Here is a 21506-nt window from a genome sequence, read left to right on the forward strand (position 1 = left end):
GTTTTACCATGGTTCTGCACCTCTGGACTGTGAAAAAGTGAAAAGTTACTGTAAAAGCTTATGTTTGATGATATTTGTCTTTGTTATTTACTTGAAATGTTTGATCTTTGATTGATGGAGTAATGAGGGTTTTTAAATCTGATAAATTCATTTATTTATGTTATAATAACACATTTTCTTACTATGGCTATATTTTTACATCTGATAAATGTCATTGAATACATAATCAAATAAAGAGACAGTTATTTAACAATATGTTAAGGAGTAGTTAAGTTTATACAGTCTTAGTACAGTTGCAACTGGCCCTTTGAGGGTAACCATAATGCTTATGTGGCCCTTGGTGAAAATGAGTTTGACACCCCTGCTCTAGACCCAAATAAATATCCAGTTACTTCACATTTTCCCCGTCGGCTAACCATTTCGACCAAGAAACCTGTTTTGGTTGGATGTAAGAACAACTGGAGACCATCACTAAAAGTCTGGAATATCACCACTTGATCATAACTTGCTAACATCGAGTGCAAAATCCATGTTTTATTTTCCCTGAGCTTAAAAATATCTTTATAAACTTGTCAACTCCCCGTAATTTACGTCTCTACTTCATGACTGATGGATTTTATATGTAGTACATAAATCCCTAAGATCTCTTAGCTATTTCATACAGCTGGATCTTGAGAATGATGAGGGGAGCTTGTAACGTGTTTTTTAATGCAGATACCCCAGCTCTATTGTGTTTTTCATAAAAAGAAATTTTAATTATCCATTTGTAGTAAACATAAGCCATTCTGCTGACCCCATAAACAGGAAAAATACATGAAAACAAATCCTGTAATATTCTCTCTTGTAATATCTTCGTCGTACTTTTGTCAGGACTGACCACAGTGAAAAATTAAGTCAAGATACAGGCAGTGGATTCTTCTTAAAAACTAACCCATAATATCAAAACTGAGTCAATAATCACCTCATTATGGGAATCCATGTAATATTAAGGGCACTCTTGTTTCATGTCTTCTGTTTTCCAGCACAGCAGAGGAGTCTCACTAAGGGAAACTGATGAAAGCTTCTATATATACACACACACACCTATATCACAGACTTCTCTGCTCTCTCTCCCTCTCACCCACACATACTGTCTCTCGTTCTGTCAGCCAGCCCCGCAAACTTCACAGACGAGACGGTTACCCCCCCCCCCCCCCACACACACACACACACACACCCCTTTACACCCTCTTTACCCATCTCTCCCCCTATTCGTCTCTTTTGGCGAAAGTCTCAGCTCTCTTGTTTATCCATGTTTTTCCATCTGTCTCTGTGTGTTTGTGTGACTGTGTGTGTGTGGGAGCTTGTGAGACAGCAGGTGCAGAGCCATCTAATGATCATGTACCAAACACACACACACACACACACACACAAATCACTGCAAGGCTGGCTTTATGAAGGCACGCCCTTATTACAACATCTTAATCATATCATACCCATGATCTCCTCATGATCTACTATTCATAACCTTTTGTAATCATTACATAATCACGTTAACAGTGCCCTCTGAACCGTGGGCCATTTACACACTCGACAAATATCTTTCACTTTCTAAACCCCTTCATTTCTCTGTCTCTCTCACAAACTCCAGGCTGCCAGGCTGTGTTAACTTGCTGGCAGTGTAGTGTGCTACTTCAGCCTAAGCCACATCCCATTCACAAACCTACTAATCCACACACAGTATTAGATCCCTGCTAGTGTGTGTGTTGTGTGTGTGTGTGTGTAAGATTAGGGAGGGACTGGAATGGATGGCCAAATCACTGCTAAGCTCCTCTATTGCTGTATAATCCTGCTGAGTACACACACACAAACACACACAGACACACAAATGCGTAAATATGAAAACATGCATTCAAGACGTACACATGCGCACACACAACGATCTCATGCTTTCATTTTCACACACGTACAAAGCATGTATTCGCACACACGTACAAAGCATGTATTCACACACACCCACACAGACAAACAATAGCAGTCATCGCAGACATTCAGACACAGAGATAGGCAGGCAAAAGTCCAACACACTCATTCAAGGGCAAACGCAGACATGAACAATATACTTTATACAGTATAATCCTGTTCAGAGAATGGGTGCTACTTCACAAAAGGGAGCAAGAGAGAAATGTAGGAGGGGAGGCAGCAGAGAGAAAAGGGACAAAGACAAAACGTAAAAGACAGAAGAGAGGAGTGAGAGAAAAGGGACAGATAAATGCAATTCAAACTCCATTCATCATTACACCATCCATTCATTCATTCTACCCACACAACTATACCTCCATTGTCTGTTTGTACAGCACACCCTATAACATAAGACCCTCACATATTTTATAATGTAATATACTTAAAAAATTGGAATATAGAGAATTTGTAAGCATGCTTTTATTATGAACTACCACAGTTCGATTAGCATTTAAGAACAAGGAAATATTTCTCGACAAGCTTTTACAAAGCCAAGACTGTGGCCCTATATGGGAAGAATCTGCAGAATGTGGCTCCTTTATTGACATTTTTTAATTTCCTTTTTGATTCTAAATTTAAAAATAAGATTTATAATCAATATGTGTTGAATTTCTGTGTGATTAAACAATCATTTTTTCATTATTCCTATGGCATATATTTTTGTCTGAAGAAAAGTTTAAAAATCCCAGTCTCTTTCAGCTATAGCTGCAACTAATGGTTACGCTTTGATTCCACGAGGCCCGGCGCTATAATTTTGCGTCTGTAACCCCGTTTTGTTCCGACCTTTACTCAGCTTCATACCCCACCGGGGGTTTTAAATAAGTGGAGCGTTTAGCCTGCGTTGATTATTAGTATACAATTGGAATTTTGCACACAGTGTTTTATTTTGAAAATTTACCAAATTCTCTATGCTGTTTCTGTGTCTGACTTCCCAGTTCAATCTGCTCTCTGCAGCTTGACGCGACTTCTGTCAAAAATAGACCAGCCACATATTCTCCACAGAGCAGAGCGGAGAGCTGCTGCTGGAACGCACTGCGGCGCAACAGGTGGAATCACAAGCATTGTCTATAATGGCTGCATTGAACACCGGTGGCGGGACTGCAGCCGGAAAGTGTCACATCCGAGACTGATGGAATCAAGCCTTTATGTTCATTACTGATTAATCCGATGATTATTTTCTCATTTAATCGTTTAACCATTTGGTCAGAAATGTGTAAAAAGTGTCAGAAAATAGTGAAAATTGACCCGCGCAATTTATCAAAGCCAGAATTTACATATTCAATTTGCCTGTTTTGTGTGATCAACAGTTCAAAAGGCTTTAATTTACTTTCATAGAAGAAAAAAAAGCTGCAATTATTCCAATTTGAGAGGCAACAAGATCTTGCAGCATACACTCCATACATAGGGTGTCAGTTACTAACAAAGCATATTGTTTTTTTATGGGTTATTCTTCCTCACTATTTAAAGCAAATCCTCTTTAACGTTTATCACACCTCATCTTTGTGCTCCTATGATCTTGTTGTGTGGGTAGCGCATGGTGAGAAATACAAGCAGGCAACCAGACTCAGATGACGGGAGTGTGAACATTTCTTAGCTGAAGTCAGGTTGAGGACGGGCTGACAGGTGTGGGATGTGTGATACCGAGGGTCTGCAAGGAGCGCGACGCTAAACTGAACGCCTGTGGAGACAAATGATAAAACACACAAAACTGTAGACTAATGCTGCTGTATTTGCTTGTCAGCACACACACAAACACACTTTCTTTTCTCCTACATGTCAGAATGGAAGAAAAAGAACTGTTATTTTTACTGATGGTGCCTCCATGTGTCCACATCTAGGACAGAGAACCCTACTGTTGTGTGCGCTGAAGGTGAACTGCTTCGCCATTATGGGCATAGCCAGGCAGACTGGCACTAATTGGCATGAATGGGCATGGCAGCGGCCATTGTGTAGATGAAGGAGAAGTGGGCGACAGCTCAGCATGTGCCCTTGTCTGTGAATAATGTGTTCCACCTTTTCAAAGGCACAAGGACAAAAAATGTCAGACAGGCAGCAGCACTGGTTGAGCACGCAGGCTCGCACAGATCATCAAAGGCCTCAACCGCTCTACACAAAAACATATCCTACACCCCTGAGACTCAACAGGACACACATGCAGTACACACTGGAGCCACACCGAACTCAGCCATCAACCAAACAAACAAATTCCACACACACACACACACACTCCACAGGTGTCTGCATGCTGCCAAGCAGTGTGTATACTCCTTAGGCCAAAAGCTAGGTTCTGTACACAACAATAGGCTTTGATAAAATACATAACCCATATGCATGTCCATTCACTCAATACAATCAAATGTATATAATCATGTTGAATAGCCACACTGATTGCTGTCAGACTCCCAGAAGGGAAAATGGCTCCTGTAAATTGGGCACTTTTAATGGAGTAAAGCATGTACTTTGTGTGATGTTGAGCAAAGGGTCAACGTTTTATGTAACAACAAGCCTGTTGAAACATAAAATGAAGATGTCAAATTGCCTTGTTAATAATTTTACTTTATGAATAACTAAATATGGATGGTAACCCTGCACTACGATGATACTGTACTTGGGGTTCATTACAATAAAACTAAAAAGATATGATGATACTATGATACCTACCAGAGACTGAATTTGTGCATTTAAGTCTGAGTGAATATACTTAAGAATAAATGTCATTATTTATTTATTATAAATCATGTGGAATATATTGTGATTTTGTGTTTTAGTTAGCTCAAGTTAGATAACGTTAGCTTGCCAGCTAACACCTACCAATTACCAACATTATCCTGTGCAAAATAGTTGTATCACTTGCCACATCACTTCACCAGCAAACATGATCCATATTACTATTCTGTGTACCGGTGATGTGTCAAAATGTTGATTTTAGCCTGCAAGAAATGATGTAACGGTACAAAGCAAATGTGGAACAATTTGTTCTACTAGCCAATAGTGATGCAAGGCAGGGGCACCCAGCTAGATTAGTATGGATCTGGCATTGTTTGCTTCATAACGTTCAATTTAGATTTACTGTAGTTTTGCCGATACTCAGCTTTTTCATCAGTCTAAGTTGCCTTAACTTACATGTCCCACATAATATACAATATTGCAACATAATGGTACATACAAACAGAGATGAAAGGAAATGCCATCTTACTGACATTCTCTGGATGGGCCTTTTCAAAAAGCTGTGGCAGTCTTGCACACGCACACGCACACACACACACACACACACACACACACAGTTGTCTTTAGGGTGGTGGCATGTATCCTTACAAAATACAAAACCCTGTGACCCTGACCCATTTTCAATGCCAAAACCAATTTTTGCCTAGAAGACCACTGACACTGTGCGTGTTTATAGTTTGACAGCGCTTATGTAATGATTTGCAGTGGAAAGGGGGGGGTGAGGAACAAAGAAGGGAGGGGCAGGTAAAAAAGAGGAAAGGAGAGAAGGATGAAGGGAAGAGGAGAGGGAAAGCAGGATAAAATAACAAGAAAAAGACAGGGGAGCAGGAAAAAGATGGAGAGAGACAGTGATGACACTTTGTAGTGGCACTGCAGTGAGAGGGACAGCGATAGAGAGCGAGAGAGTGAAAGAAAAAGGCAAAAGGGACATCGAGAAAGAGACTTAGCAGATCTATTAGCTGATTTAAGTCATGCAGACAACCTCCCACTCCTTAGGCAATTGATTCGAGGATATTGTGCAAAATGCTGTGTGTGTGTGTGTCTGTGTGTGAGTGAGTGACAGTGAAACTCTGGCTTTGGGCCTCGGGGCATAATGTAGTACTACTAGAAATCTCTCTTTTGAGATTGCACTAGTCTTTCTCCTCTTAGTGTGTGTGTGAGAGAGCATGCATGTAGACATTCATGTGTGTGTGTTTGTGTGTGTGTGTGCAGGCCTGCTTGTGTGTGTGTGTGCGAGAGAGTGAGATCAGCAAAGAGAGAGGGAATGAAAAAAAAACAGCAAAAACCCAGCAGTTTGCAACTAAAGCAGCATGTAAATGTGAGTTTCAGTCACTTTGGTGTGTGTTCTTCTTCTACTCATGCTGTGGGTCCTGTTCCCATAAGGTACACCATTACATTTAAGGGTAACGTCTTTTGATTAATGTAAGGGTTAGGTTTAGCATGTAGAGCTTATGGTTAAGTCTCTAGAGAATGAATGTAAGTCAACACAATGTCCTTCTATGTGACAAAAACAAGTTTGTGTATCTGTCTGTGTGAGTGTTTCAAGAGGACAGCATAAAGGAATGCCTCGGTTCAAGACTTGCCAAGAGCACTTTTCCCATACGCCAGGGAGCCAAGACTTCCCCAACCAGCCAAGAATAGCACTGACTCTCTCTCTCTCTCTCTCTCTCACCCACACGCACACAAACTTAAGCGCTCACACTTTTTACTCTTTGGATTCAACGAGAAAGAGGGTGATAGAGTGAAGTAGGTAAAGTACGTGCCTCACACACTTCAACCAGCACAGTGGAAAGAGAAACAGAAAGAAAGAAAGAGAAAAAAAGAGGCACGTTTCTGAGACATTATACTTACATTGTAAACCTTGTACAAGGTTTGAAAATATTGTACATGTGGTCATGCCAAGAAAGCACATTTGAATTTGAGAAGACCGAAACAAGAGAGAAAAAACACAGAAGCCTCACTTTCTGGTCAAACATGCGCTTTGGCAACATGTTTTTGCTCAAAATGTCACGGCAATAAAGCTTCGCTGAATTGAGCTGAAATGAACTGAGAGGCAGAGAGAAGGAGTGGAAAAGAGAAAGCAAGTGAGAGAGGAGGACATGGAGAAAAGAGAGAGCATACGACATACAGACAGACATTCCAGCAGGGAAACTGCAGCACATTCCAAAATGACTGCTCCCTGTGTGGTAAATGAGATTGCTCTGTCTGTGAAAGTGCACGTACATGTGCATGTTTGTGTACACTTAAACAAGCATGTCTGTTTAAGACAGAGGACCAGAGCGCACTCCTTACTCCCATTGTGAGGCGCCAAATGTTGAGGCAACAGAAGTCAACAGGCAGCAATATGGTTTCCATTTCAAAAGCATTAAAATACTGTATAATAAATTATATATATATATAATATATATTATATAAATATTTTTCTCCTAAAAACTGGTTAATAGCAATTTTTAAGTATGACTGACTTATCACTCTCTCCAATTCTGCATCACAAAGAACTTTAATGAAGTACTGTGCCATGAGATCAGAACTGAAGTGTCTTGGATGAGGGACGAAACATCTTCTAGTTTTTCTTCTACAAAGTCCAGTTGCCTTTGACCTCAACCTTCGTTGGATACTGTGCCAGATCTGATTTCAACCAAGAAATGGTCCTTAATATTTGTGACCAGATTGGGCAATTATGTGACAACACAGTGGGCCAAATTTGAAAACCACACCTATCTACCTAGCCAAATAAAATTGCATCACTCATTCAAGCAAATACATTATTGGCTGTGGCTTCTAGATTTTCCGGCTTTCTCTATAGCTGAGGTTGCTTCTCAATATTCAAGGCTATCCCATATTACTTTTTAATGCCTGCACTGGGCAATAATGAAATGTTTTAATTAGTTTGTGTATTGTGTATGTGTATTAGTAGATCAACACTGTACAGATCAGTGGTGCCTTGAGACTTAACCTGCCAATTAGTGTACTGACACTAGCAAATTTAAACCTTAATCTTACACTCTGCATGCAGACTCCTGGTGGAGGTAGGTTAGTGCTGGTTATTAAAGGCACCCATGTCAATGTTTATTATTGTTTATTATTCATAACAGCAGACTGTCCATCAGGGAAAGAGGAAAGTGGAAAATTATATCTTCAAACATGCAAGGCACTCTGAGGGAAAGAACTTGAAAAACTCAGATCTTTGTTCCTATTGATATTCTCCCTGGAAAACTGCCTTCTAGCGAGCAAAGAGAGTATCCATCAACCAGGAGGCCTGAGTTCAAACGTTTGACCTCAAGCATTTGCTCCGCTCAAATGTCTGCGAGCAAAATAATCGCCAGCAGCTCCAAATGACCCTGCGATCTTACTTCCCTCTGGAAGGTGGGAAAGAGAGAATGAGAATTTCTCCTCTGGGAATCAATATTACCACAAAAAAGACAGCACTTGTGCTGCGAGTAATTCAGAGAAAAATCTAAGTGGTTGTAGCTTTTGGTAGGCTAGCAATTTAAAGAATGACGCATTTGTTTATGTAGAGATTCATCAATGAACATGTATAGAAATTAGATACTCAAACACACACACATAGGTAATAAATATAAACAAAGCGATACACTACAATACCTTCCCCCCTCCTCAGGCCTTACAGAGACGTTATTTATAGGGTGTTTTTCACACTCTCAGCACTACCAATAAGGCTTCTATTCTCACAGGAAGACCCTTCACTAACTGGTTCCTGAAGGTGTTATGCATGGAAATACATTGCTGCCACTAGGCAGACTAGCTTTCCCTTACCCTAAAAATGCAAGGCAGTAAACAAACTTAGTTAGCCCACCGGCTTCAGTTCAGTAACTGAAAGACACCTTCTTTGTTTCTGACTGTTTTTCTTACCAATATACAAAGGTTTGAAAGAATGGGTGAATGAATAACTACCAATAATCTACCATGTGGTTTGATACTCTCATTATATTTCATGACAGAGAATGAGGATTAGGAGAGTACGCCACAAATTTCGACCAAGCCAAAGATTTAAGATGTGCCGTGGTTCAGAGCAAAACCTTGATTCAGTCACTGCTAGCTGTGCATGTGATGAGCTGCCACTTCAGTCACGTTAAAATCAAATGCACTTTACTTAACATACATCTGGGCTATGGCCAGGGTGACAGGTTTATCATCAAAACAAGGCTCTTGGCTATAGAGACAACACAGGGCTGAAAAGTCCTTCATGTCAGGACTAATAACATCAAATTAAACACGATAGTCAGACTAGCAGCTTTTAGTTTGCTACCAACGTGGTAGCAGTTTGTCAGTAATGATTCAGCAGTACTGTAAGCAGTGAACCACTGTCTTCAAGCTTATCATGCACAACCTCAGTTCAAGCTCAAGTAAAAACATGATAATGGTCACCAGCTATTCATAAGCCAGCTTACATTGCAAAAAAAACAACAATTTATTTAAATGAAAACCATGATATAGGCATGGCACTTATTAACAGAAGGGACAGGGATAATCTCACCTCATTCAACACAACTCCTCCAGACCCCCCTGGTTTGTCAGCAGGTGGTACTGCCCATGGAGAGGGTTCCAGACTATCCAAGAATGCAGTGTGTTGACTCAAGGACTCCGCACTCCCTGGTGGGTGAAAACAACCAAAGTTGAAACTAAATTTGGAAAACAACTTTTTATCATCCCCACAATTTCTGAATGTAATATGTACATACATGGCAGAACACACTGGTATACTGTGTTGTAAGTATCAGCAGGAACTACACACAGCAGAATGTATTTGGATACACAACTCAGGATGCAATGCAAGGTTTATTGAACAAAGAAACACAAAGTGTTTCAGCTTTGCAGTAACTCAGCTTTGATCCATATGCATAAACAGCAACATGGGAATCCCCCCCCCCCCCCCCCCCCCCCCCACACACACACACACACACACACACACACACTGCATATACATATAGACTTTAAAAAAAAAATTCTGCTCATTCTTCCTGTTCCCTTCAGCACTTTAGACCTTGCGCATGTTTGACATTTTGATGGTGCAATTTCATTCTGTAGCGATTTCATTCTGTAGCGATTTCAAACTGAAATGTAAATACAGGTCATCGTTATCAACAGGACCTGTCATATTCAGTGCATCTTTAAAGACATCTAATGCACAACAAGCTGACTTAAGCATACACCCACACACTGGTATAAGAGACAGGCTGGCTGATTGTAGAACAGCGTGCATACACACTCTGTGGGACTAATTAGGCAGGTTGTGGTGGAATGATGGGGATGTTAGGCAGATACGAGAAATATGTTCCCTGCTGTTAGTCAGCTGCGTGTGTGTGTGTGTGTGTGTGTTGGGGGGGCGTTAAACATCCTACTGACCCACTTCTTACATATCTGAAGACAAGGAAACAGGTGGATAGGATTGTGTGGATGTGTGTGTGTGTGTGTGTGTGGGTGCGTGTGCGCTGTTTAGCTGTGGGAAAGCACATTATTGTGGTCGAAGGAAGACAGAGAGGGGAATTACAGTATGTGGCTGGTTTTGTGTGTTAGTAATGATAAAATATATCATTCTATGTCCACTTCTTATGTTTTGCATGGTGACTCTATTCTACAGGGGATTGAGAGCTACGGTGGAAATGAGATACGATAATGGGACAGTGAGGCAGATGCATAACGAGAGAAAGAAACAGAGGAATGTCTGGTATGGCAGACATGGGAGAAAATCACTAGGCTTCCACAGTTGGTTATAGTATAGCACACACACACATTAAACTGGCTGCACACAGAAAACCATAGGGTTTGTGCTAAAGACTAAATCTGTAATGTGTGTATGTAAGGAAGAAACAGAGGAGGAAAAAATAGATGTGTACTGGGGCCATGGATTAGCAGACACCAACTGGGTAAAGGAATCCATCATATGATTTTAAAAAGGCAAGGGAGAAAGAGGAATGGAGGTAAAAAGAAGAAGGGATAAAGACAGAGAAAGAGAAGACAGCTACAAAGAGTGAGAAATAGCAAAAAAGTTAAAAGACGAGAAAAAGTAGGAGAGATCCAGAGGCAACAGGAAAGAAGACAGATGGAGAGAATAGAAATTACGATGAGGTAAAGCAGCAGAGAGAAAGAGAGGCAATAGGAAGGCAGAGATAAAGAGAGACAAAGAGAGAAACAGATGGTGGCAGAGAAGAGGCAGATAGAAACTCACTGGGAGGACAACACTGGCACAGCCAGAGAGGCACAGCGGGGAGTATGGAAAGCTGAAAAATGTCAGCGAGAAAGGGAGGGGGAGATAAGTGAGAGGGAGGGCAGAGCAGGACAGAGAGTGGCGGTTTCATTCCAAAACTCTCCCAACTATTAGGGAAAATACTATGATACCTGCTAGCCTTTGATGTCAAGTTTAACCACCTGTTATGGCCCTGCTCTGAGACCACCAGGGAAGCACACTCAAGGTTAGTTTTGTTTAACAAAAAAAAAAACTCCAACGTAACACAAGGTGGAGCTAGGGGAGAGGGAGCCTCAAGACTACTGATATGGGGCGGGTCTTGTGTAACCTAGCGACAGAGTCAAGCTACCTCCAGTTCCTTGATGGCCTCCGGTTCTTCTAAAATATGATGAAAAGACAAAAGCCAGTCCTGACTGGTTGTACATTTTCTTTTATGAAAAGAATGTAGAGTAAACATGAAGTGACCTCAAATGAGACCTCAGTGCTGATATAAATACTTCTCAGCATCTCAAACACACACCACCCCTCAGTGTACACTTTCTGTCTGTCTCTCTCTCTCTCTCTCTCTCACACACACACACACACACACACACACACACACACATACACACCTGAACCTGTCTCAATCCATCATGTCCAATCCAGAAATCAGGCAGGTTAAATTAGTCAGGAATGGTTCAGTGTAAACCACATTAAGTGAACGGCTGATTGAATTGCAAAGCGCAGTGGGGAAGCAAGCACCTGCTATGAATGTGTGGGTCATTGGATGCGCGCAAAGCCAGTGAGCTTTTGAGGTTTTTCTCTGCATTGTACCTACACTACAGTGCATTACATTCATTTACCAGATACTTTTGTCCAAAGTGACTTATAAAAAGTGCATTCAACCTCCAAACAAACAACAAGAGCACGTTCAGTGGCACAGCACAAGTGCACAGAGGACAAAAGAAAAATACAGTTTTGATGTATGTTTTTTAAGTCTACTTCAGAATGAAAGGCTGGGGTTTAAAGAGATGTTTCATGCATATTGAAGCATCTACTTGACACTGTCATCAAGAGAAACTTACAGTGAGCAATCTTCTTATTTAAAACATTTCCTGTTGTTCATTTCTAACTGCAATGCACTACATGAAATGCTAGGGGCAGTATACGCTAACACTGTCTGCCATTACTAATGAAGTTGAAGCATTCAAGAGAAGCAGAAAGCAACGCCGAACGAGGCTAACAACAGAACGTTTTGTTTGTTTGGTTTTTTTTACAAGTTTTGTAAGCTATTTCATCACTAAATACACTTTTGAGAGGTTTTGAGGGAAGAAATCAATTGTGTAGAACTTGAATATTGGCAGTTTTACGAAAGTTGATGGCGAATCGAAAATGTGCTCAAAAGTTTTCGGGGTTGAGAAGGCTAGCGGTGCAGGCCGGCTGACCTGTTCATATATCCCTCTGACCACAGCAGCAGCAACAACAGAGCAACAGAGGAAAGGCCACAACTGTAAGATAGTTTCAATGTTTGGACCACTGTTACTCTCTCGTACTCTGAGTAATGGTTTAACATTTTTAAGTAAATCAAGAAACAACTGGCTTGTGATGGAGCCTACAAAACATTCTCCACTTATAAAACTTATAAGCACTTTGGAAAAACAAGCTACAAAAGTATTATGAAAGGGGACTGTTGCTTTATTATTCTAACAAGACATTACATTGTTAGTGTACAGGTGTGTTTATAGTACTTGCTTTTAATGTGCTTTTATTTTAAATAGTAAAAATCTTGTTTAAAACTTCTTGGAAATAAATCGGATTGTGAGCTTATTGTTTTGGGTTATAAAGCCTGGCTTTTACCTTGGAGCAGCCTCTCCATAGTTCTTTGCATTCTTGGTTTTGAGGTCGCATGGATGATGCTGGCTAAGAGAACACTCTTTTTCATTTAATTAGTTAAATGGTTTAATTAGGGTATGGGGGTGACAAAAATAACTGACTAATCGAATAAATAATTAACAGATCAGTCGACCATGAAAATAATCATTAGTTGTAGCCCTAGTTTGGTGTCATGCTCGGGGTGCTTTGCCAATCTTCAACGACTCAATGAGTGGGTTACACACTTAAAAAAGCACAAAAGTACAGTTTGCTGTTGTATTGTGTCACAATTTTTGGTCATTTATGAGCGTGTGTGTGTGTGTGACTACGCGTGGTGACCTAGCTCAAAAGGAGATGATATTCAACATGTCTACCAAGTGTTCTCTGTGTGAGTGTTTCTCTGTACTTGACTACATGCTGGTGTGATTACACCATGAATACTTCCGTCCACTCACTCACTCGCTCACCCTCCATCGCTTCATCAGTTGAATTGCTTGCATTCTTTCCATTCTCTCTTCGCCAAAGTGTAGTAAAAAAAAAAGTTGTCCGCCCACAATCTGTTGTCAAATGCTTTGCCTATACTGTACAAGTATTGCTTTACAGTGCAGTTTTTTTAATGGCTGTAAACTGTAGAACCACAAGTACTGTGTTCAAAGGCTAACAAAAGATTTACCCAACAATGCCTCTAAAGGTTTGCACTGAATACAGAGTTGAACGACAAACACTACCTTGGATTAATGGAAGGTCAAAGGTCACAGTATAACTGGTTACAGAAACATGACACACAAAAAACAGTTGCACATGAATGACTTTCTAATCAAAATGCTTGACACATCTGTGTATGTATGAATATTTTTGCTTGACCTAAATTAACCTTTATAGAGAGATGTGTGGGGACATCTCAAAGGCATTCAGTTTCGCTTTCTACATGCTTAGACCAATTACACGTCCTTCAGTACACAGCTCATCATTTCTTGGAAATATCACCATAACAATCACACACACACACACACACGGACAGAATGCTTTGGTAGCTGACGTAGTGTCTGACAGCTGTTTGGTTGGTTGAGGCAGAAGAATGCAGTGAGTCTTTTCGTGTGTGTGAGAGTGTGTGTGTGTGTGTGTGTGTGTGAGAAGACCGAATGACTGACCATCACTGTATTGTAAGGGAAATGCCTTTCTCAACCACAACCCCATTTTCCTAGACTCCAACATATCTGCCATACCAAAAGTGAGGAATCAGCCCTCTGAAGGTTCAAGGTGCTCAGAGCTGGGAGGAATGTTATCTTGGGTGCACACATGTCTGGAAAGACCAGTGTCCTTTATTAATCACCATCTTTTATCTACCACTCCACACTCTTGTGCTGTGTTACTGAAAGTGTGTACGTGGCAGCAGTGAAGGTCCAGTGCCGTAAGAGAAATTCCTGTTACTGACCAGAACTATTTTTAATACCCAATTTTATAAAATACTGCTGGAAGAAAGGAAAGATGAAAGAAAGAATAAAAGCCAGGAAGCAAATACAAATCATTCAGTAAAGACAAACATAAAAGAAAGGTCAGCATTTCCAGGTTTACAATACTCTCTCTCTTTCTCCTTCCACTTCCCAACTCTTTCCATTTATACACCACCATTTATAGCCATTCCCTGCTTCATAACCCTCCGGTCTGAAGTTCATGCAGGTGACATTCATGGATGATTGCAATCAAACCACGCCGTGACAAGGAATGTTGCTGCTACAAGCTAGCTGCTACTGATCTACAGCCCACTGATACACTTGATATAGTTTTACTTCTCTTCTGACAACTGAGCTAATTTACGACACTATACATGTATGTGTATTGAAAGTACGTGTATTGAAAGTGGACAGACTCAGTGGGTATGCGGTTACTATGCAATAATATGGATGAAAGCTGGAACACCAAGACTCCTGCTGTTAGTGCGGGAGCTGATCACGGACAAAATTAATCTGACTGAATGCCAACATGCAAAAGAGGGAGAACAATGTTGTGGAATCTTCAGAGTTGTCCTTGACTTAACACTTTGCCCTCATAGTCAACCAATAGTCAAACAATATCTTAGACCAATCAATTAGAAGAGAAACAGGGTTTCCTGCAGCATACTATAGGTGATATGCACTGCCTAGGCTGAAATAAAGAAATGATTACACTTAATTGAAACATTACATTAACCTTCACGGAAAAAAGAAGAATAGCATTGTGGTCTGGTGAAAACAATGTATCTTCAAATCTGGTGACTACATTTTTTAAAACTGAATGATTAAGTGCTCCTTTATGAGTCAGAAAAAAACTTATTAAGCTCATTAAAATATTTTTTTAAACATTAGATTATCTGAAAAATGCACTGTGACAAAGCTAAAAACTGGGCTGTCTTTTGCTTAACAGGATCCAATATTCTTTCAGTTCATTGTTTGATGACTGTAAACAGTTTGCACCATCATGTGGTAACTGAACTGATCACAAGACAAAATGCAGCTCAACTCAGCAGATGACTGTCAATGATTGGTCACATTGTACTTAGCTTCACTGTAATTTCATTACAGCAGCTTGTCACAATTTACTAGTTCATAAAAGTAAAGTTTAACAGCTGTGGGTGGGATCAGGTTGGAAAGGAAAACAACTGATCGACAAGATACTTACTCGTCAACCTAGAACCTAATGTCTGATTAGTTGACTAATCAGCTCAAGGATGCAGCTGTTGCTTTTAAGGTTTCTTCACTTTCTGTTTTCACTTGTTGCACATATTCACACCATCACTCTGTCAACACCCATAAGCACACTCTTCTTCTCTATTCATGACAATGCCTCCTTCCGTATAACAAAGTAGGCACTGCAGAGTGTCCTGTTTGAGCTTTGCTTTGTGAAGTTATACAACTCCACTTGTGCAGGGAGCACATAAATAAATGCATGCACACACACAAACATGTGTGAGGACATGCATTAATTTGTCCCACATAAAGACAATAGGGTAAGACAAAATCCTAGGCTGGATGTGTGTGTGTGTGTGTGTTAGTGTGTAAGCTTCTGCATTAAGAGGGCATGCTGTGAGAATAGGAAGCGTGCTTTCTGTGCCAACCCTCTCCTTGGCAGTCAAACAAGGACACTCACATACACACCAACATACATACACAGTGCTGAGCGTTTTTAATTGGCCACTGATTTGCCAGTTAGTGTTCTTGCCACTCTCTTCACCTCACTGTGCTGGCCCCCTGCCCTAGAGCCTGGTAGAGGAACCGCTGGAATGAATGTGATCATGAGTGTGTGGTAGTGTTTGTGTCATCCTGAAGTCATTTGTTTCACAAGAATGTGTGTGTCTGTGCAGGTATGTTGGTTTAGGAAGGTGTTGTTTCAAACAAATATACTTCACATTTTGCTTTTGTGTTGCACTTGAAGGAGGTTCAATTTCAAGGTTCAGACTCCTCAAAGTCTCTATGGCTCTATGAAGACAAATTGAGGTCTCAATGCTCTGCATTTGGTAAAAAAAGAAGAAATTAATCATAAAAAACACACTGAGATAACCTTTCAGAGTTAAATTTGCAATTGCAATAGACTGTCTGAGGAACATCTACTCTGTGCAACATGTTGCGTGTGAGATTTATGTAGCCGACATCATGAGCAGATTGCATCCTCTCCTGCAATATTTTGCAAGGCAACCCCTCATTCCTCTTACAGTCTGCACACACTAACACACACGCACTCAGACAAGCACAGACACACACACATCTACCAGCAACCCAAGGTCAAAACAAAGACGATGAGATAAGTGTGTGTGAATGCATGTGGGTGTGCGTGTGTGATGACATCATTACTAGAGCAGAGCACTCGATAGCTGATTGATGGAGAGAGGGGTTGTTATGGTTGACTGCTGTGAGCTCATTGCCCGGCAACCAGACAATTGTGGTGGTGTTTCTGTGTGTGCAATTTCAGTCCTGCAGCTCGCAGGATGGACTGATCAGCCTGTCTCTCTCACACACACACACACACACACACACACACACACACACACACACACACACACACACACACACACACACACCAGTAGCTAGACAGTCTGGCTCTCATCTTGACTACTAAGTAGCAATGTGATCACTGCTTCTAATGCTGCAACAAAGTTGACTAGTCTTATATATTTGGCAGTATCTACTGTGTATTTGTGTTTATATTTTCCCATGGTAGACTTGCTCTACACAGTGTAAATCGCACAATATCAGATTTAAGTTCATTTTGTAAAACACATTTCTGTAAATACATCTGATGTGACTTCTTTGGTCCGTTGTTGAATGTGCAGCCAGTTCCTGTGACATTAAACACATCATCATAAACACAGATTATTACTGATGTCTATTTGTATGGGTTCTGGGGCTGTGGGTGGTTTTAATAAAAGGCAGTTTAGCTGGTGTTTGTGAGCCAGCTGTTGGAGCGGGTCATTCTCTGGGTTCTGTTGTTCCACATAAAAACCTTCTACTGGCAGGAGTCTGGTTGCTCCAGAATTTCATAGCTTTCTATTCCCAATACAATCGGTTGCCTTGCTAGTTACTGTCTGTAGATTATGTCTGGGACAATGTTTTTGGTAAAGTTAAAGGGAAGAAGAAAGAAGTCTTCTTTCTCGCATATTTTTTCTTTCTTTTTTTGTAGTACAGTAACTTCGTAAGGACATAGTCTGGTCAACCTCTCACATGTGCCCTATCAGTTTACGCATGCACACGTACATACGAAACGCGTATTGAGAAGCAAACGGAGCAGACATAGTAGGCCACGTTACAAAACACAATGGTGGCTCGGCCTGCTCTGATGTCACATGAACAGCCGAACCTTATCAGGCTCTTCAGCACACTTCAAACAGAATGAGAAGTCTGAAAGGCTTACGGTAACTGAAGATGACTAAACAGGAGCTAAACAGGCTAAAATATAATAATAATAATAATAATCTTTATTTGTAGAGCACTTTTCAAAAACAAGTTACAAAGTGCTTTAACAAGTGTAAAGACAATAATACCCAAGAGACAATAATACAAAAACATTACAAGATAAAAGCATGAAAACATTGAAAAGACTAAAATACATGTTTAAGATAAATATAAAATTAGTAAAATACAATAAAATAAAAGGGATAAAATAAAGTCAAATAAGATCGGGAAAGGCCCTCCTATAAAATAACTAAACTGTGATATTTTTAAGTACTTTTCATAATTGTGTCAGTGAAAGTTTCCATTGTATCCCAACTGCAAACATCTGTTCTTTCATCATTTCTTCTTGCATATAGCCAGGCTTCATATAAGTAGAAGAGAGCATATTATTTTAGCCTCTAGAGGATGGATATTGAGCCCAGATATACAGTAATGCCACCAAGAGTTAGGAAGAACTCACCACGGCTGAATGCCTGCTCATCAACAATGCCATAAACACGCACTCCTTTTGTTAGCTTTCAAAACTGATTACAACAGAAATGCCGTTCTATGTCTTACTTATGTCTTAGAAGAACAGGGAAATAAGAAATTTGCTTTGATGATGATAACAATGATTTGATGTTTAGTTATATGTGGCTGAAATAAAAACTGTGTGCCACTGCTGATGTATCTAAAGTGGTATATGCCTCGGGTTAGTCACTGTATATACTGTATATAAATGAATAAAACATCATTGCCAATTGTTAAAGTAGTTTTATTTCCACTGAGATCACATATTACAAGTTAAAAAAGTAGTAGGTAATAGTATGAATCTCTCGCTGTTTGTGGCCCAATTTATAAATGGAGCAGCAGTGCAGCCTCATGGTTAGACTGACCACCACATAAGGGAATGTCACGGGTTATGGCAACAGCCCTTTAGTGAAAGAGCAATGCCCTCTTAAGATGAGTCACATTCTTGTCCTTTTCTTTTACATAAGTGTGTCATCTAAAATGTAAATTAAGGTCATCGGTTGTGTGGTGGGTCACATTTTATCAATGAGTATTTAATAACGTGCATGGTAACCCCACTTGCTTTCTCTCTGCACAGGAAGTGAGAACATCAAAAGTAGTTAAACTCAGACTCAAACACGGTGTGCCACTGCAGAATGAAAACAGAGTATTTTTTAACCCAAGACAGATTAAAAAAAGAGACAGAAATGCAGTGGCAGATGAGGGTGGGGTGATAACAGAGAGAATGAATAAAAGAAAGAGACCAAACACAAAAGAAGAAATGAAGAAACAGTTGAGGCAGAGTATAAAAAAAGTACAAGGAATTCATCTGTTTGTGTCTGTCTCCCTCCCTCTCTCTTTCATTCTAAGATGTTCAAAGACTAAGGCAGCACTCCTGAGACACTGCTACCAACACTGGTGGGACACGCACACACACATATACCCTGCTGGGAGACAAGCTCTGTGCTACCCTCCTCTGAACCGAAGTAATGATAAACTAGAAATCCAGAACGACATATAAAGGCAGAGAAAGAGCCTGAGTAAGAGAGAAAAAATAGGCAAATACTAGTCAGATATGTTTGCACACAGGTGTACATGCACCCAGACAAACAATATCATCATCATGTTTTGACAAGTGCATGATGGCAACCAAAAGCTCATGCCATCTACATTTTTATGGACATTATTTTTATAATCAAAATAATTTCTGTTATTCATCATTGTAAACATTACAGATGTATTGCAATACCTGCCGTTTCCACACAGCAAGGGAGACAAAGGTTGCATTTTCTGTGCACTTTTACCCTGGGAGAAAATTCACAAAGTAACCTAACATCGCTGTATTTCTTCTCAGAGTTTAGAAGATGATTCTCACTTGGCACCGTGAAAATGTGTTCTGTACATGGCTTTATCACCAATCTGCACGGCTGATAAAGTCGGACTCATTATTTGCTGTGGTTGTTACTGGGGCTGCTTGGTCTGGGGAAATAATATTCTTGCACGCCTTGTTAACTCTGTTACCCTTCAGTTCTTTCACCCGCCCGAGTATTTTCTTTGTTTCTGTCTTTCTTTTCACAAACAGCCTAATTCTCCTATTTCCCCCGCTGCCTTTTCATTGTTGTTTTTAAAACTCCGTCACTTTGTCTCATTCTGTGGCTGTAGGCTATACAGCTTGCTCATGCTCATTTGACCTGCTTTCCTCTCTCTGTTACCTGCTCACCCTCCACTCCCCACATTTGCAGGTTCTACCATAATGTGGCCCTCCGAGTCAGTTAACTCATGTGTGGCCTTCTGCACACTGAATATACTTGTCAAATGAGCACTCCAAGGATGTTTTACACAGCTCAATACAACGCTCAACTGGACGGACAAAGCGTTGGCAACTGCACGCACGCTGTTTTTGATAAAAACTACTATGTTGCTCAAATACATTAACTTCCTTAGTTATTGTATTCTATTGCAAGATGTTTGATTTTATGGTAGCAAATTGGGAAAATGAAACCTGTCTACTACAGTGTCTTACCTCTTTCATCTAGTTTTTACTGAAAAAGTGGTCAAATTCAAAAGAGAAAGAAGGGGAGGGGAAGAGGTTGTGAGAAATAAAGTGAAGGAGGGACAGATATGAGAACAAGCCAGCATAAACAAAGAGTCTGTTGGTTTTTCAACTTACGGAAACTCCCACTGAAATCTACCTCATAGAGCAAGCACCAGACTCCAGTCACACTTTGCAGTTAATGTTAAATACAGATGAACACACAGAGGTACATTAATGGGCGTCATATTCCTTTAAGAGTGTGGGTTCTTTTCAGCAGTCACACACTGAGCCACATCTATTTATAATCCTGCTGTTTTTGAAGAGTCTGATACATTTACATGGGAACTGTGCATGTGCGCGCACACACACACACACACACACACACACACACACACACACACACAGTAGAGGACCACACATAAGCACTCTCACACATACATTGGCATGTGGACAATCATGCTGGTTGATACTGAGCGTGCTGTTCCTGCTGCATGTGGGGGTTGTGTGTGTGTGTGTGTGTTGTGTGACATATGTATGGTGCTACCTACTCGACATTAGAGAACAGCTCTAATGTCGAGTGTGTGTATGCAGTTGTGCGTACACAAGGTATGTTTAAGTGTACGTATGTGTATAACATCACACAGCAAAGTAAATATACCTTATGGGCAGTATACATTAGACCTTTTACCATACATTTTGACTAGTCATAGCAGGTAAAGCACAGGTGTAATTTATAAATTGGATCATCAATTCCTTTTAGGGCCTTATAAAGCCATGCTAGAGAGAAAGCTTACATACTGAAATAGGCATTTCTCACAGCAGACATTTTGACTAGTCATAGCGTGAAAAACATAGGTGTTACCGATAACATTCCAGTAATAATGGCACTGTTAAATTCCAAGTGTCCCACTAAGCCATGACAGCGTGACAGTGAGCAAGTATTCACAATATAAGGACCCTGAAACTGAAGCAAAAATTCAATTAACTCAGCCATTATTAATTGTATTATTACACATGTGCTGTCTGAAAAGGACATAATTAAGTGTGTGTGCATAATTTAATCCACATGTAAACATACAACCATTCGAACCCACGTCCACTGTGCGTGACTTCAATTATAAAAATGACCTTACAAAACCTTTCAGTGAGATGCTCTCACGATGTTAATCCCTTTATCAAAGGATATTGCGTGGTTGTGTTGAAGGTCTGTCGAATGCTGTGGACAGAAGTGCTATATGTGTAATGCATTGGTTTCTGTGTGTGTGTGTGT

General features: G+C 40.4%; 1 protein-coding gene across 5 annotated transcripts in view; it reads right to left on the reverse strand.

Annotated features, from left to right (window-relative positions):
• atxn1a (ataxin 1a) overlaps nucleotides 1–21506 on the reverse strand; it is a 98092-nt gene that overhangs the window by 22282 nt on the left and 54304 nt on the right. For all 5 annotated transcript variants that reach the window (XM_046057815.1, XM_046057814.1, XM_046057817.1 and 2 more), the window contains one exon: nucleotides 9227–9342. The gene's annotated coding sequence lies outside the window, so the exon portion shown is untranslated. The remainder of the gene's footprint in view (nucleotides 1–9226; nucleotides 9343–21506) is intronic.

The sequence above is a fragment of the Micropterus dolomieu genome, linkage group LG09 (assembly GCF_021292245.1).
Source record: "Micropterus dolomieu isolate WLL.071019.BEF.003 ecotype Adirondacks linkage group LG09, ASM2129224v1, whole genome shotgun sequence".
NCBI classification, from domain to species: domain Eukaryota; kingdom Metazoa; phylum Chordata; class Actinopteri; order Centrarchiformes; family Centrarchidae; genus Micropterus; species Micropterus dolomieu.